Below are 15,015 nucleotides of genomic sequence, written 5' to 3' on the forward strand. Positions count from 1 at the left end.
CGGCCTGTTGTTGTGCACAAGGTTGAAAGTCATGGTGTAAAAGTGTGTGTGTGTGGGCTGCAATTTCCAGTCATGGAATTATTGGGCCAATCTTTTTCAATGACACAGTCAATAGTGTGCGTTACTTGGACATGTTGACAAACAGTTTCCTTCCAGAACTCTTTGCATCACGACTACCAATAGAGACACAATAGTTCGTGCAAGATGGACCTCGTCCGTACACAGCAAATGTTGTTCTGGACTTCCTGAATGAACATTTCGGGCCCCATCGATATCCCGAGCGTTTTCAGAGCGGCTCAATCTGGCCACCACATAGCCCCGATCTCAATCCCTGCTACTTCTTCCAGTGGGATATTTGAAGGAGACAATCTACCACCATAAACCAGAAAATGTACAGCAATCGTAAGCGGTCATTGTGACTTTCTTCCGAGGGTTGAGTGAGGACTTGTGTCGTAGAGTGATCACGAACATGCTGGTTCGTCTCGAAGCTGTTGTACACCGTGAAATTGGACATGCTGCACATGTCCTGCACACGGACTAACCATGCACATGTCAGTGAATGTTGTAATGCCATTTTGTATTCAATATGTTGTATATTACATTTTCTATAAACAATTTCCAGTGTATGACATTTCGTGCGCCACCCTGTACATCTTGAATTCATTATACATTTTGGTAGCCATATACAACTTTGGCTATCCAAGCTAGCCACTAATATTCTGACTGGTAAGCTATCTCACTTTATTTAAACTGACGAAGATTGTTGCCATCTTGAAGCCTGGGTAGAGCAGACAGTTACAGACCTCATTTCTGAGTGTGCTAGAGGTTAATTGAGAGACTAATCCTGAACAGAATTACCTCAAAAATGCTTGTGATAATTTCCATAGAACACTCAGGATTAAGACAGCAGAGTCTCATTACCCAAGTACTCTCATTAACCACCTACATAGAGGCATGGTTACAGAATTTCCAGGAAACATTTCTGACATTCATAGATCTTAGGGCAGCTTATGACACTGGAGAGAGGGTGTAACCCAAGGATTACTAGTGCAAACCTGGGGGGGAACTGTAAATCGTGGGAAACAATTTACATATGTAAAAACGCTCTGGAAAGAGATGTAAATATTACACAAATGCATATTATTCTATTACAGTACTTACCTCAAATAAAGGTCCAGTGTTATTTAACTGTTGACAGTACACTGCCTTTGTAATTCTGCTCATCCACTGACCACGAGAGGGGTACCAGTATTGTGTAATACAGTATACAGTATATTATTTTAATCAAGGCCCTACACCGCTGGCTGTGCAGTAGCATATGACTGGGGAAGAGCTGTCCATGCGTGTATCGCCATGTTGTGGGCACTGCACAGCTCGCCGAGGAGACCGTAGTATGGAACTTGCATTACGCATGGATGTAAACACCTGTCGACAGGTTATTTTTATTCCTGAAATACAGGATAACATGGTAAGAACGGATGTTCATCAGATACATCCAAAATAAAATGTTGAAAGGCGCCGCATTAGAAAACAGAAGATCCGTATGGAAATTCCCGTCAGTTCGCAAACCAAAACTACTGTACTAATTTTAAATCAAAAACCTAGCAGAAGTTATACAGAGTAATAATCCTGAGGTCTGAATAGTACAAGTGAAGTGTGAAAGTCTGTGTGTTCCTTCATTAATCTCCGGTAAGCGTCTAATACTATTGCATTCCAAGCATCAGGGAAACTTTGCTAGGGGCTTTACTTCGCACCGACACAGATAGGTCTTATGGCGACGATGGGATAGGAAAGGCCTAGGAGTTGGAAGGAAGCGGCCGTGGCCTTAATTAAGGTACAGCCCCAGCATTTGCCTGGTGCGAAAATGGGAAACCACGGAAAACCATTTTCAGGGCTGCCGATAGTGGGATTCGAACCTACTATCTCCCGGATGCAAGCTCACAGCCGCGCGCCTCTACGCGCACGGCCAACTCGCCCAGTCAGGGAAACAGCCATTCGCAGGTCCTAATTCATTAATAATAAATGGCACAGCCTACACAGACTAATGTGAATACACGCAATAAATATACCGTACAAGAACCAAGACGTTAATAACATGAAAATAATACTTATGCATACAAACTGAACACATTTGCATTGTTATTGAACTAATCTCCACAAATAGTTTGGATAGCTAGCCTATAAGTAACAGACGTAATAAAACGTTTAGAAAACTGGATACGAAGACTTCAAAATACACTACTGATGATAGTAACTATATACCTAGGTAGATAGACAAATGTCTTGAATTTAGAGAACACCCTTCCGAAACAGATAAATATTGTATACCCGTACATTAAATTAATAATGATAATGTTTGTAACTGGTGCTTCTCTACCTCCTAATTCTAAATGTCTCTAACAATGAAAAGAATATGTAGCTTAGCTTGAGTTTCTCCGAGTTAAATATATTTTTAGAAGTTGGTTAGGTTTAAGAGAGGAAAAATATATCATTTAGGATGCAAAATTCCCTCTCATACTATCCTCATCTTAAATACCAATATTAGGCCTACTGATTTTATAAACTCGAACTGAAAGGAGATTTTCTGAGCACAAATTAAAATTGAAAATGTATTCTGACTTTTCTATTACAGGAACATTATGATTCTTATAAGGAAGAAGATAAAGGAGCTTGAATATCAAGTATAGATGAATATAACATTTAAACAGGTAGTTTTATTACTGTTTTCTAGTGCAAAGTAGCAGTCAGCCTAGTCAAACTTCTCTGAAACAGCATATTTAACAATTCTTTTATTATAAAGTAGATGTGAAAACACGGATAATGGTGTCGATAAATCATTTTTCTGATAATTGTTAATAATTTGAGGCCATATTTTTGACCTAAAAATAGATGGCTTTATCAAGCTTTGTCAATCATATTTTCCAGATTCTAGGCCTGTGTTTATCAAAATTTTAATACGGGTACACAGTCTGTAAGAACAAAATGTGCGCTTTTTCAGAATAGATGTTAAGTTCTTAAGAATTGTCCCTAATGAAATGAAAAATGCCATAAAGAAGCAGCAGCCTAAACATTGAGAATGCCATGTCCATACATCCCTGAATCCACCGCTCTGTAGACCATTCTCGATTATGGTAATTTTATAACATTTCGATTTCTACTCACTTGTGAAAAGAAATACCAGATCCTTTCTGATAGCTATTTGTACCATTGAAAGCTGCACAAGAGGTCACCATCGTGAATACTGTAGTTCTTCACTCCGCACTTAGACGTACGGCTTAACGTAGGCCTACTCTCCTTTAATATCGCCGATCAATGTAAGCTCGCACTTATCACTAAAAATAGTTGCCAGTAATATAAATTATCACATAACACAGCCACAGATACGCTAAACGATAGGAATCGCCATGAAAAACACACAGGGAACTGTAAATATCACCACGTGTTAACCATGCATTCAAAATTGAAGTGCCCGCAACATGGCGATGCGCAACGATATTCAGTTTTCCGTATAGCACCAGCACACTCTGTGAGTCTAGATAAGTAATATTAAGGTCTTTGATTTTAATCTGGTTATCTTTTTTGGAATGGCTATAAAACTTAACTAACATGCAATCAAGTTTCTTTCGCTGAGTAAAACTTTTTAATTACTACTTTTGTACCTATTTACAACATTAACACACACTCATTCCTGATGGAAAATAACAAAATCACTGCTTCCTACAAAAATAGTCTATAATTGATCTCTGTTTACACTTCTTTTTTCTAATGTCCTCTATTTGTTTTTCAAGATCATAAAGTTTATGAAAATTATTTGCCCCTCCCCCCTCTACAGATGACAGATATCTACGTAAAGTGTCCGCTGCTGCACTTGCCTCAGCACTGGTAGGTATCAACTTCACTGTGCTCTTCTTCTTCATTCTCACTGGTGGGAGACTCGGCTACTGTTTGTTCCACAACAAACTCCTCCACACCTCTTTCCTCTGCGGTTATCACAAAATCATCTACCCAAAAAAGTCCTCAGTAGTGCAGTTTAACTGCGACATTCTCCATACATCAGGAAGCAGGCCTTCTTTCTCCACAGTTTCATCACTAACTGCATTTGATTTCCCACAAACAGTTTTATAGGTAATGTTATGCCTTTTCCTAAATCGGTCGATCCAGCCATTGGATGCAGTGAAATTTTCAGTTCCAAGAATATTCAATACTTGATGTGCATTTTCCAAAAACATGCCTTTCCATCCACCAGAATAGTATTGACCTTCCATCCATATGACATATGCTGGTTGTCTGGTTTATAGTGTCTGTTTTTTGCCCACACAAAACTGTCCACACTAATTTCAGATAGACTCCCAGCCCCAAAACACATACATGATAATGAATAATCTATGTATATAAAGTAAGAGTTTTGTCTGTACATTGCTCAGAATTTGTAAAGAATGGTATTTCTGTATCGGTAGTGTCCACAGTAACAAGGAAATGCACTTTTTACTTTTATATTATTTCTGTCTGTATGTATGTACACGCATCACTTGAAAACGGTTGAAGAGAATTTAATCAATATTGGTATGTAAAGTCGGGGGATGAGCCACTACAATCTAGGCTATAAATCATTTTATTCATGCTGAGTGAAATGCTAGTTTGGGAAGGCTTCAAATTCAATTCTCAAATATTTATATTATTGGTAGATAAATACTACGTAACTTAAGTAATATAGAATTAAATATCCGATCATTTAAGTATACATTTTTACCGTACCGGGTATGATAACAGAGATATTCATGAATTTGTATTTTTGTTGCTAAGTCCATATCAACACCGAACCACGAGAAAATGGGTTAACAGAATTTAATGAAAATCGGTATATAGAATCTGGGAATAAGAAACTACAGTTTAAGCTATAAACAATTTTATTCACCCTGGATGAAATGGTAGTTTAGGGGAAGGTGCCTAAAATTTAATTTTTAAATATCTATGTTATTGATCCTATTGAAATGTACTACATAACAAAAGTTATAAGAGAATGCAATTTCCGATCATTTATGTTTCATTCAGTTTTACCATAGCCTACTGACTATGATAAGAGTGGGATTTCAGAGTCGGAAGAAAATTAAATATGAAGGCCTACAATATCAAAAGCACATAACATTGATCAACAATAACATTACATTGTAATTGTACATTGTTGTAATATTCTATGTCTCTTATGTTCACACTCAACTCCGATAGATGGGACTACTGCTGCCTACTGAGTATAACAGCCTGACTAAATATTTGCGGGAGATAGCTGGGGAGTTAGATAACTTTCTACTTTAGCATGCCATTCATCTGATTCATACATTTTATGATAATGCTGGTATGTAACATACTGGCTCATCATAGTATTCCAGCTGTTGGATCCCTACTCTGATGTGCTGTTTTGAATGAGCAGTGTGCAAACTTCAGGCAGAGGCTCATGTTGTAGTAGTAGTAGTAGTAGTTTTTTTTTATTTGCTAGTTGCTTTACGTCGCACCGACACAGATAGGTCTTATGGCGACGATGTGAGAGGAAAGGCCTAGGAGTTGTAAGGAAGCGGCCGTGGCCTTAATTAAGGTACAGCCCCAGCATTTGCCTGGTGTGAAAATGGGAAACCACGGAAAACCATCTTCAGGGCTGCCGACCGTGGGGCTCGAACCCACGATCTCCCGGATGCAAGCTCACAGCCGCGCGCCTCTACGCGCACGGCCAACTCGCCCGGTGGTGGTAGTAGTAGTGGTGGTGGTGGTGGTGTGAACTGGTCTAGATTTACAATTTAGGCCTATTCCAAATTATAGCACCACAATTCACTAAATAACTCAAAATTCAACCCCGAAAAGAGCTGTTTCTTAAGAAAAGCTTCTTCCTCTTCACTTTTATATAATCTACGTTCATTTTATTCCAAATTAGCAGATGGGGTTTCTCCTCTGGCTTTGAGGAAACATTTGCCTCCAAGTCAGATAGTTTCTCCCCGCCAGTGTAGTAAATTGAGATTTTCCGACTCATCAGGTACTCCTAGAAACAGATAAGTAAACGGGCATAGTTTGTGCCCTTGGACTCTCCGCTATTCAAATCCCCCCCCCGCCGATAAAAACCGAAGTGTGATCACAGATCACGGCTGTCTGCAGCCTGGTCATTCCAGCTGTGGAACTTTGGACTGGATCAGCAGCGTAGTACTGTTTGTTAAAAGTGAGAAAATGTATGGTTTTTCATTTGATTGAGTATTTCATATGATAGCATTGCTTTTAATCACGCCATTGCTGCTGGCGTCATTGTAATGACCTATGTTCATTTCAGTTGGGAAAACCACTAAAAGGGTCTTTCTGAGGATCTAAAAAAGCAGGTTCACAGTGAGTGTCTGCCATTATAATGAAAACTCCCCAAACTGATTGTGACTGATGGAAGGCAAGCGGGCCTACCATTACAATGAAAACTTTCGAACCCAGTCTTCATATGAGAAGAGTCGTTTGGTTACTTGCCCGTTGCGTTTATAGGGTGACGTTATGAGCTGTGCAGTTTAATACAATCTTGCTCGCAACATGTACACTACCCAACCTAGAATTCTGTATACAATGTAGAATTCCGTAGCGAAGCACGGGTATATCAGCTAGTACATTATAATTAAATTAATTTGTTGGGTAGGGAACCTGTTCGTCAGAGCTGTCATGTGGTTTGTGTAGCTTCCCTTTATATTTGTAATTGGCTAGTTTCACCCAGGTTTTGTTGTAAAGCGTATGCTCTCCGGTTTGCTCTTTGTGCCGTGGTTACTCAAAGCATTATAGTTTAGTTGTGACATTTTACATCGGTTTATTTATTTATTTTATTTAATTTTTTTAAAAATTTTTTTTTTCCGTCTTGAACAGCCGAACATGGCATAAATGGTGGGGAACATAAAATATCGCAAATGTAAATGAGAGGATTTTAATACATTGCGAGCATAGGAATCTGAGGGGACCAACAAGGAAGTGTTGTAAATGATGGGAAAACGTAAAAGCGGGGTAATACTGTAATTATTAAACAAAATTATTCTCTATTACCTTATCAGTGTCCAGTAGTAGAAAATGTACCAGTGGTTTGCTATGGTATTCTACATTGTATACGGATATTGAAGTAAGTTACTGTACACAGTGAATAAGATTTTTTAAACTGTATGTTTCTTGGTGTTATCCAAAAAACAGCATGGGGAGGTCCCCATACATTGTTTCCATTGTAAAGTGCGAGTTGCGGAGTTGTGATGATATCGGCAGGCTCACTTGCCTACTGCCATTCACATTCGAGCTGGGAAGTTTTCATTGTAATAGAAGGCCCCCTTGTCTACTGTACGGTGACAATCGATTTGGGGTGTTTTCGTTACAATGACATGCCCCCTTTTCTACTTCCAGACACGATCGGGTAGGGGAGTTTTGAAGATTATTGCATGCTCCCTTGCTGCCTGTCAGTCAAATTGGTAAGGGAATTATTCATTACAATGGTAGGCCCTCCTTACTAATGCCAGTTACACTGGAGTTGGAGAAGGACCCCATTCCTACTCCCAGTCAAAATCAATGTAGGCAGTGTTGATTACAATAGCAGACGCCGTCCTGCTGACGGTCACTTTCGATATATAAAGTATTAATTATAATGGCAGACACACCCCTTCTAGGTTGCTGCAAATCGACTTCACTGAATATGTATAGATCGTCATATGAATGTAGATACATGTTTAGATATTGCAGAGCTTCGTTTACAGATTACTGCTGCTAAACAGTAAGTTATGTCCACAAATGGATAGCTCCATAAGATCCCTCTTTTAATGTCTAAATGGTTGATCCTAGGACATTTTCTTCTATCTCCTCCATTTATGGATTAGATTGAGATAGAAACTTGGAATAAGGAGAAATTTGGGTAAGGTTTTTACACACTGCATTACTTATCTAATACTTACATGACAGCTAGAAACATAGAATTTATCTCACATATGGCTATTGAGCCAGTGTTGGTGCCGAATTTGATGATTCTGTCTTTCCGATAAGTGTGTCAAACTATGAAATATACGTGTAAAAAGTACAAAATTTGCATACAATCTAGAAATACAGCCAAATATAACGTATAAGGGAGAGAGGGATACAACAAAAAGTCATAGGACCAAAGTTGTAGATCACTCCAAATTGAACCAAGATTGTATCTGTTTTGTTGTACAACTTACCGTTAAGGCACCAAATACCTCGAAAGGAAGGTCTACACCGTCATTAAAATTGCCACCATATTTCAATATTTTTTGGGGGTAAAAAGTGAAAAATTTAAACAATTTGGAAGTTTTCCATCCATTACAAGCTAAAAGCTTTGCCAAATTTCAATTTTCTAGCTTGTCCGGCAGATTGTGCCACCATCTGTATTTATGGGGAGAGGGGGTAAAAATTAGGAATTTCCTGAAAGTTTTTAAGCCCACAAAACCTGTAGAGTATTACTTTGGATGAATATATATGACCTTGTTCTTATGCTGAGCCCAACATTTCAAGCCGGCCTCCAGCGTGCTCCCCTCAGGGAATTTTGGGAATTTTTAATTTTCTAGTGATCTTGAGGTCATCAGCTCCTCTAGTACCAAGTTGTAAGTTTCTGAGATGCCTGGAAGTGCCAAACCGACTTACTTTTTATATATATAGGTCATAATTAACCTTCAGAACAATGATCTAGAATTTTTAGATTATTACCTGTAATTATTTAATCTTGAAGGTTTGGGAAATCATGATCAAAAAGAGACTAGGTACACAAACTGTAGAATTGGTGCAAGCACTGTACAACTGTGTCAGCAGTGTACAGACTCGGTTGGAAAGACGGAATGATTTAGAAATGAAACTGAATTGTGACAAGGGAGTGTGCTGTCACCTCTCTTGTTTCTAATGTTTATGGATGAAATTGTAAAGAAGACAATTACAATTTACAAATTGTAAATGGGAATAGGGAGATGAAGGTATTACTATTTATAGACTATATTGTGGTCTGGGGAACGAACTGCAAAGAAGTCAATAACAACTTGATGTACTGAAACGAGAAAATTGAGAAGTATATTATGAAAATTAGCGCACAGAAATGCAAGACCATAGTGATATCAAGAGGAGAGAGAAAAGGGGAAGGCAATGTGTTAATTGGTGGCCAAAGCCTTGAAATTGTTGACAGTTTCAAATACCAGGGAATGAATTAATGCAGAATACAAGGTTGGACATGGAGATTAGCAAAAGGGTGGAACAGGGCAATGCATTCTGCCAGAGTGCAAGAAACCTTGTCTAGAATAAGGAAGTACCAAGGAAGTGTAAAGGGGTAATGCACAAAATATATTATGCACCCATATTTACTTATGCAGCTGAGACCTGGGCAGTGACAGATAGGGAGCAGAGTAGAATTCAGGCCAGCGAAATGAAATACGTAAGTAGTACGATAGGAAAGATAAAGACAGACAGATTAAGAAATGAAGATGTGAGAAAGGAGGTTGAAATGGAACACCTAAATGAGAGAATTGATATGGGAAATCTAAGATGGTTTGGATATGTGAAGAGGATGAACCTGGGGCGAGCCTCAGCCACTGGGGAGGTCACAGATGGCGGATAGCGAATGGCCCTCAATATGGGTGTTAGCTGCAAATAAGGGGAAACCTGAATAAGCAATCCCGGACTGAGGCAAACTGCTGTGTTTCAGAGAGAGGGAGAAACTTCAAAGGCTAAGGGAAGAAACCCTGACAGAAAATCTAGCAGGCCGAGGGCTGTGAGGGAGGCAGCCCCTCCCACAAGGCTTTGGAATTAGGGCTGATAACCCAAGTGTCAGAGGTACAATTATAAAATAAACTACAGAGGGAAAAATAGACCGATTAAACTGTTGACGACCAAGCAAGGAAAAAGGATTATGAATATGGCAACATGGTATGTACGAGGACTTGCAGGTAAATAGTTTGAATTGATGTCAGAAATGTTAAGAGCGAGGCTGAACATTCTGACAGTGACAGAAACCAAGAAAAAGAGGTAACTTATGTGAACAGCTAATGGAACCAAGCAGTGGTGAAAGGTTTTTAATGTTCCATTCAGGTGTGGGCAAGGTACAGAGAGTTATCCCCGAAGGCTACAGACATTACATCAAGCGCTGGCAAGTCATCAACAAAAGAATGATCTTGGTGCCTTTAACCTTCAACAGCAGCACAATTAAGACACCCCTTTGATTGCCATAAATGCACTTAATGAAGATAATTTCGTGTGGCTATTTCTAGCCGAGTGCAGCCCTTGTAAGGCAGACCCTCCAATGAGGGTGGGCGGCATCTGCCATGTGTAGGTAACTGCGTGTAATAGGATAGTGTTATGTGTGGTGTGGGAGTTGCAGGGATGTTGGGGACAGCACTGACACCCAGCCCCTGGGCCATTAGAATTAACCAATGAAGGTTAAAATCCCCGACCCGGCCGGGAATCGAACCCGGGACCCTCTGAACCGAAGGCCAGTACGCTGACCATTCAGCCAACGAGTCGGACACTTAATGAAGATGATATTTCAGAAGAGAAAGACAGGTTCTACAATGAATTGCAGAGGACAGTGATGACACCACGGGAACTGTCTTCGTCCTTGGTGACTTCAATGGCAGGGTTGGAAACAACACAAAGGGAATGGAGGGCTGCTGGGGAAATTTGGAGAGTCGCACCAGGGGCCTATTCCACAAAAGTATGGTCTTGTACATTACAAGTAAATTCTCTAGTAACTAGTACAAATACCAGATTTTCTGTTCCACAAAAGAATTTTCTACAGTTTTACTTTACTACTCCATACTTACAAATTACCAGTGAATTTTTATGGGTGTGTTCCACGAAAGTACTAGTACTTGTAACTTACTAGTGAATTGGGAAGTATTCTCTACCAGTGAAAGGACATTAATACATAAATGTACTAGTGCTATTTAAATATGCTTATTTCAGATACATTTTGAAAAATATGTGGTCTAGCAGTAGTGATAGTGATGGTGATGAAAATGAAAACTACCGTCTGTACAGGGAAAGAATAAACTTCCAGTTTAACACTGTGTTTCAATACAATGAACATTTTAGGTTAAGCACAACACAAGTGGAAGAACTTTTGATAGATATTGGACAAAGATTAAAACATCCTACGAACAGAAATAAATCTCTCTCTGCTAAACAACAGTTACTAACATCACTACATTGGCCAGGAAATGGTGGTCAGTACCTAGGTATTGCAGATATGCATGGGATGGCAAAATCTTCGGTCTGTAGGTCAATACATTCTGTGGTAGCTGCAGTAAATGGTATAAAATTTCCTCAAATTGTTCATTGGCCTGAAAATACTGAACAAACATGTTCCAAAAGAAGGACATTCCTGGAATCATTAATGAGCAGAATATCTCTTACATACGTCCAACATTTCCCCTCAAAAGCTCCATGAGCTTTTCCCAAGTCAAATATTTCCATCCAACCATTTATTTTGTCTTGTTTTTTCAGACTCTCACGGAATGCACCGAAACGAATATTTTTCATTCTTTCTATTTCCTTCAAAATGAATAACTTTGTTTCTCTACTGCTGATCTCGTCATCTGCTTTCTGTGCTACAGTGGACTTATAAAGGGTATATAAATTACAAGTGTACTGTTACTCAGGGAACGTTCGTTCCCTTTTGATTCGTTGGTAATTTTTTTGGCCTAATTCTATAATTGTTTTTGTTTTATTTTGTACTGCATTTCCAAATCCCTTTGTTGAATAAATAATTTTGTTTTATATTTTAAATTTCTTTTCCACTAAATTGTTCAGAGAGAGGATGATTACCTCGTATTTCCTCTTAAAACGAAAAATCACCACCACCACTGTCAGCAACCCTGAAGATGGTTTTCTGTGGTTTCCCATTTTCACACCAGGCAAATGCCGGGGCTGTACCTTAATTAAGGCCACGGCCGCTTCCTTCCAATTCCTAGGCCTTTCCTCTCCCATCGTTGCCGTAAGACATATCTGTGTCGGTGCGACGTAAAACAAATAGTTTTTATAATAACGGCACTGCATAAAAAATTTAAAATAATATTTTAAAAATTATTCTGTTCTCTATATCTGAACCCCAACTGTTTTTTTTTTTTTTTTTTTTTTTTTCAGTGATATCAAAATTCTTTAAAATATTTCATTCATAATTTCAATAATGTTATTACTATAACAGCAGTAATTTGTATTTTGAACATAGCAAGTTCAATTCCAGCATTTATGTACTTTATTAAAACAACAAATTCATATGAACGGTTTGTCTGGGCGTTCCTCACGGTACGTTGTCATCTGCTTTGTTTTCTTGTCAGAGTCTTTTGATGTGCCACATTCTTGCTAAGTTTATAGCAAACTACATATTGTCTTGAAACTTTTCTGGCTGGTCTCCTTCTATATTTGACAGTGTGCGCACGTCTCCTCCTAGGATTGACGACAGGTTCCGACTGTGGTCCAGTCAGGCTTCTCGCGACCTTCACTTGAAACTGCAGTAGTGGCAACTTTTTTGCAGACATCATGGTGTGAAGTATCCAAGCATTAAACGGAGGGCTACTTTCCTGCACCATTTTATTCCTTTCTGTAGACCTGGATAATTCGAAGACATTTGGTCTCTGAATTAGCTCCATTTGTAATCAAGAACAGAGAGAGGCTTCCCGACAGGTTCAGCAGTGTTGAAAGCATTAGAACAGGTCACTTGTCAGCCTGCTCGAGGACTTGAGTACCGTGCTGACACATCTTACCCAACCCCTCTCTTTTGTTCATTTTCTGTTTCACTATCAATGGTATTCCATGTCTCTTGCTACGACGGGTCCAACACACAAATGTTTCGTTCCTCAGAAGTTCTTCTGCCAGAGGTACACTGGTGTAGAAATTATCTGCAGAGAGGATACAACCTTCATTTAGAATTCCTCTCAGAAGCTCCATTACAACAGAATGAGCCTTCTTTCGTACACAGTTTATACACCTTAACTCCATATGTGTGAGTTTTGTTAGGAATGTACATTTTGAAAATTATTGCATAAAATAAATGTCATTGTGAACCCCTTATTGTCGTTCGTATACTTTTTTCGAAAGGTAAATTAAAGGTTCCACCTTTACAATACTAAAAGATTTTTTAATGTAATTAACAAGTAACAAATATCGGTACATGTTTCGTATATCTTGTAGACATCATCAGGCGAATAATTGTAAGAACAAGTACAATAGACAAGGACAAAAACACATTAAAATGATTCGGTTTACCGAATACGTCAGTTGAAATTCATGTTAAAAATATTTTGTTTTGGAGAGTGTTCTGGAGTACAAATATTTGATTCTGTTAAAATGAAGAATAAAGATATTAAACACATGATAATCAAGCTCTTCTTGGCGTGATGATTTTAATATGATTCGGATTACTGAATACGTCAATTGAAAAATTGTTGCCGGGCTGAGTGGCTCAGACGGTTAAGGCGCTGGCCTTCTGGCCCCAACTTGGCAGGTTCAATCCTGGCTCAGTCCGGTGGTATTTGAAGGTGTTCAGATACGACAGCCTCGTGTCGGTAGATTTACTGGCACGTAAAAGAACTCCTGCGGGACTAAATTCCGGCACTTCGGCGTCTCCGAAAACCTTAAAGAGTAGTTAGTGGGACGTAAAACAAATAACATTATTATTATTATTGAAAAATTGTTTGGAGAATGTTGAGCACAAATGTTTGGTTCTAATAAAGTGAAGACAAAGATATTCAACTCGTGTGATAGTTCCAATAAAATATGATAAATGAGCTCTTCTTTTTGGTGTGATGATGTTGTTAACGATTCTTAGCTATAAGGCAGGCAGAATATTTGACTGTACTTTCATACATGGAGAAATTGTGATTGTTGTTGAGTATCCCTAGAACGAAAACAGTGGCTATTAGCAATGTTAAATGTAAGCACGTTTGAAGCATCTTATAATTACAAGTGAAATTTGAATAATATGCGACACATCTGACTACGTATGTCAACTAGCCACTCTTGGGCAGGCAAGGACAGATTGTGTGGGCCTGTGCACAGTCGTTCTCTTCTCTAACAGGAATGAATAGTTTCACATTGAATCATTTATCTAAGCACTTCAGTGCTACAGGTCCACATTGTAAAAAAAGAAACAGGGGTGGTGCTAGTATTAAAGTCAAAGTCAGAAAGACTAAGGCTTGAGTTGTCACTTTTATTAAGACTTTGAAGTGCAGAGAAAGCCATTATGGGAGGGCAAAGAGCGTACGAGTGTACCTGGACTCCACAGTATCACCAAGCAGGTTTTGCGAATGTGGAGAGAGGCCAGGGTGGCTGTTTCAAAACCAGCCACATCTTGTATAAAATTCCATAGAATTTTCCAAACGTGACTTATTATTGGGTTTGGATACCCAAAAAAAACAGATACATGTTCATTCTGTGAAGAATTAAAAATCAGTGTACAAAATAGTTCTAAATTGCCAGTCGAAAGAGTAGACTTGCCTTACACACTGACTGTAATTATATAAGATACTTGGTTCTTTTGTTCAACAGAAGTCAAATAATGCAAGATTGTGTAGGCATACTGCATATGGCATGTGTTCATGGGAACAAGGACAATAACTATATTGTAGTATAGGGTAAGTGCTCCGGTAACTGACCATTTAAGGACCATAAATAGAACATTTAAATTTAATCATTGGAATGAATGATTATGCAATGTTTTCCTTAGGAAATCTGAAGAATGGGAACTTCAGTTATTACCTCAAAATACAACAGTAAATCAAGAAATATGATGGCAAACATTCTGTTTGCTTGAAACACCTTTGAATGACTATTTCATTCTATTTGTTGACTAATCTTGCACTGGTAAATGGTTAGAAATAAAACCAAGTTATAAGGACTTAATTCTATATTTTAAAAATATTTTACAGAAGTTTAGAAGTATATGAGGGACAGTACTTGCATATATAGAGGTAAATATTGGCTTGTACTGACTGAGCGAGTTGGCTACGCTGTTTGGATCACATAGCTGTCAGCTTGCAT

At 38.6% G+C, this 15,015-nt stretch overlaps 1 protein-coding gene across 3 annotated transcripts in view; it reads left to right on the top strand.

Annotated features, from left to right (window-relative positions):
* Window positions 1-15,015, top strand: part of LOC136877439 (AKT-interacting protein) — a 130,081-nt gene that overhangs the window by 25,432 nt on the left and 89,634 nt on the right. The gene's annotated exons all lie outside the window — the stretch shown is intronic.

Source organism: Anabrus simplex, chromosome 7 (genome assembly GCF_040414725.1).
Source record: "Anabrus simplex isolate iqAnaSimp1 chromosome 7, ASM4041472v1, whole genome shotgun sequence".
Taxonomy (NCBI): Eukaryota; Metazoa; Arthropoda; class Insecta; order Orthoptera; family Tettigoniidae; genus Anabrus; species Anabrus simplex.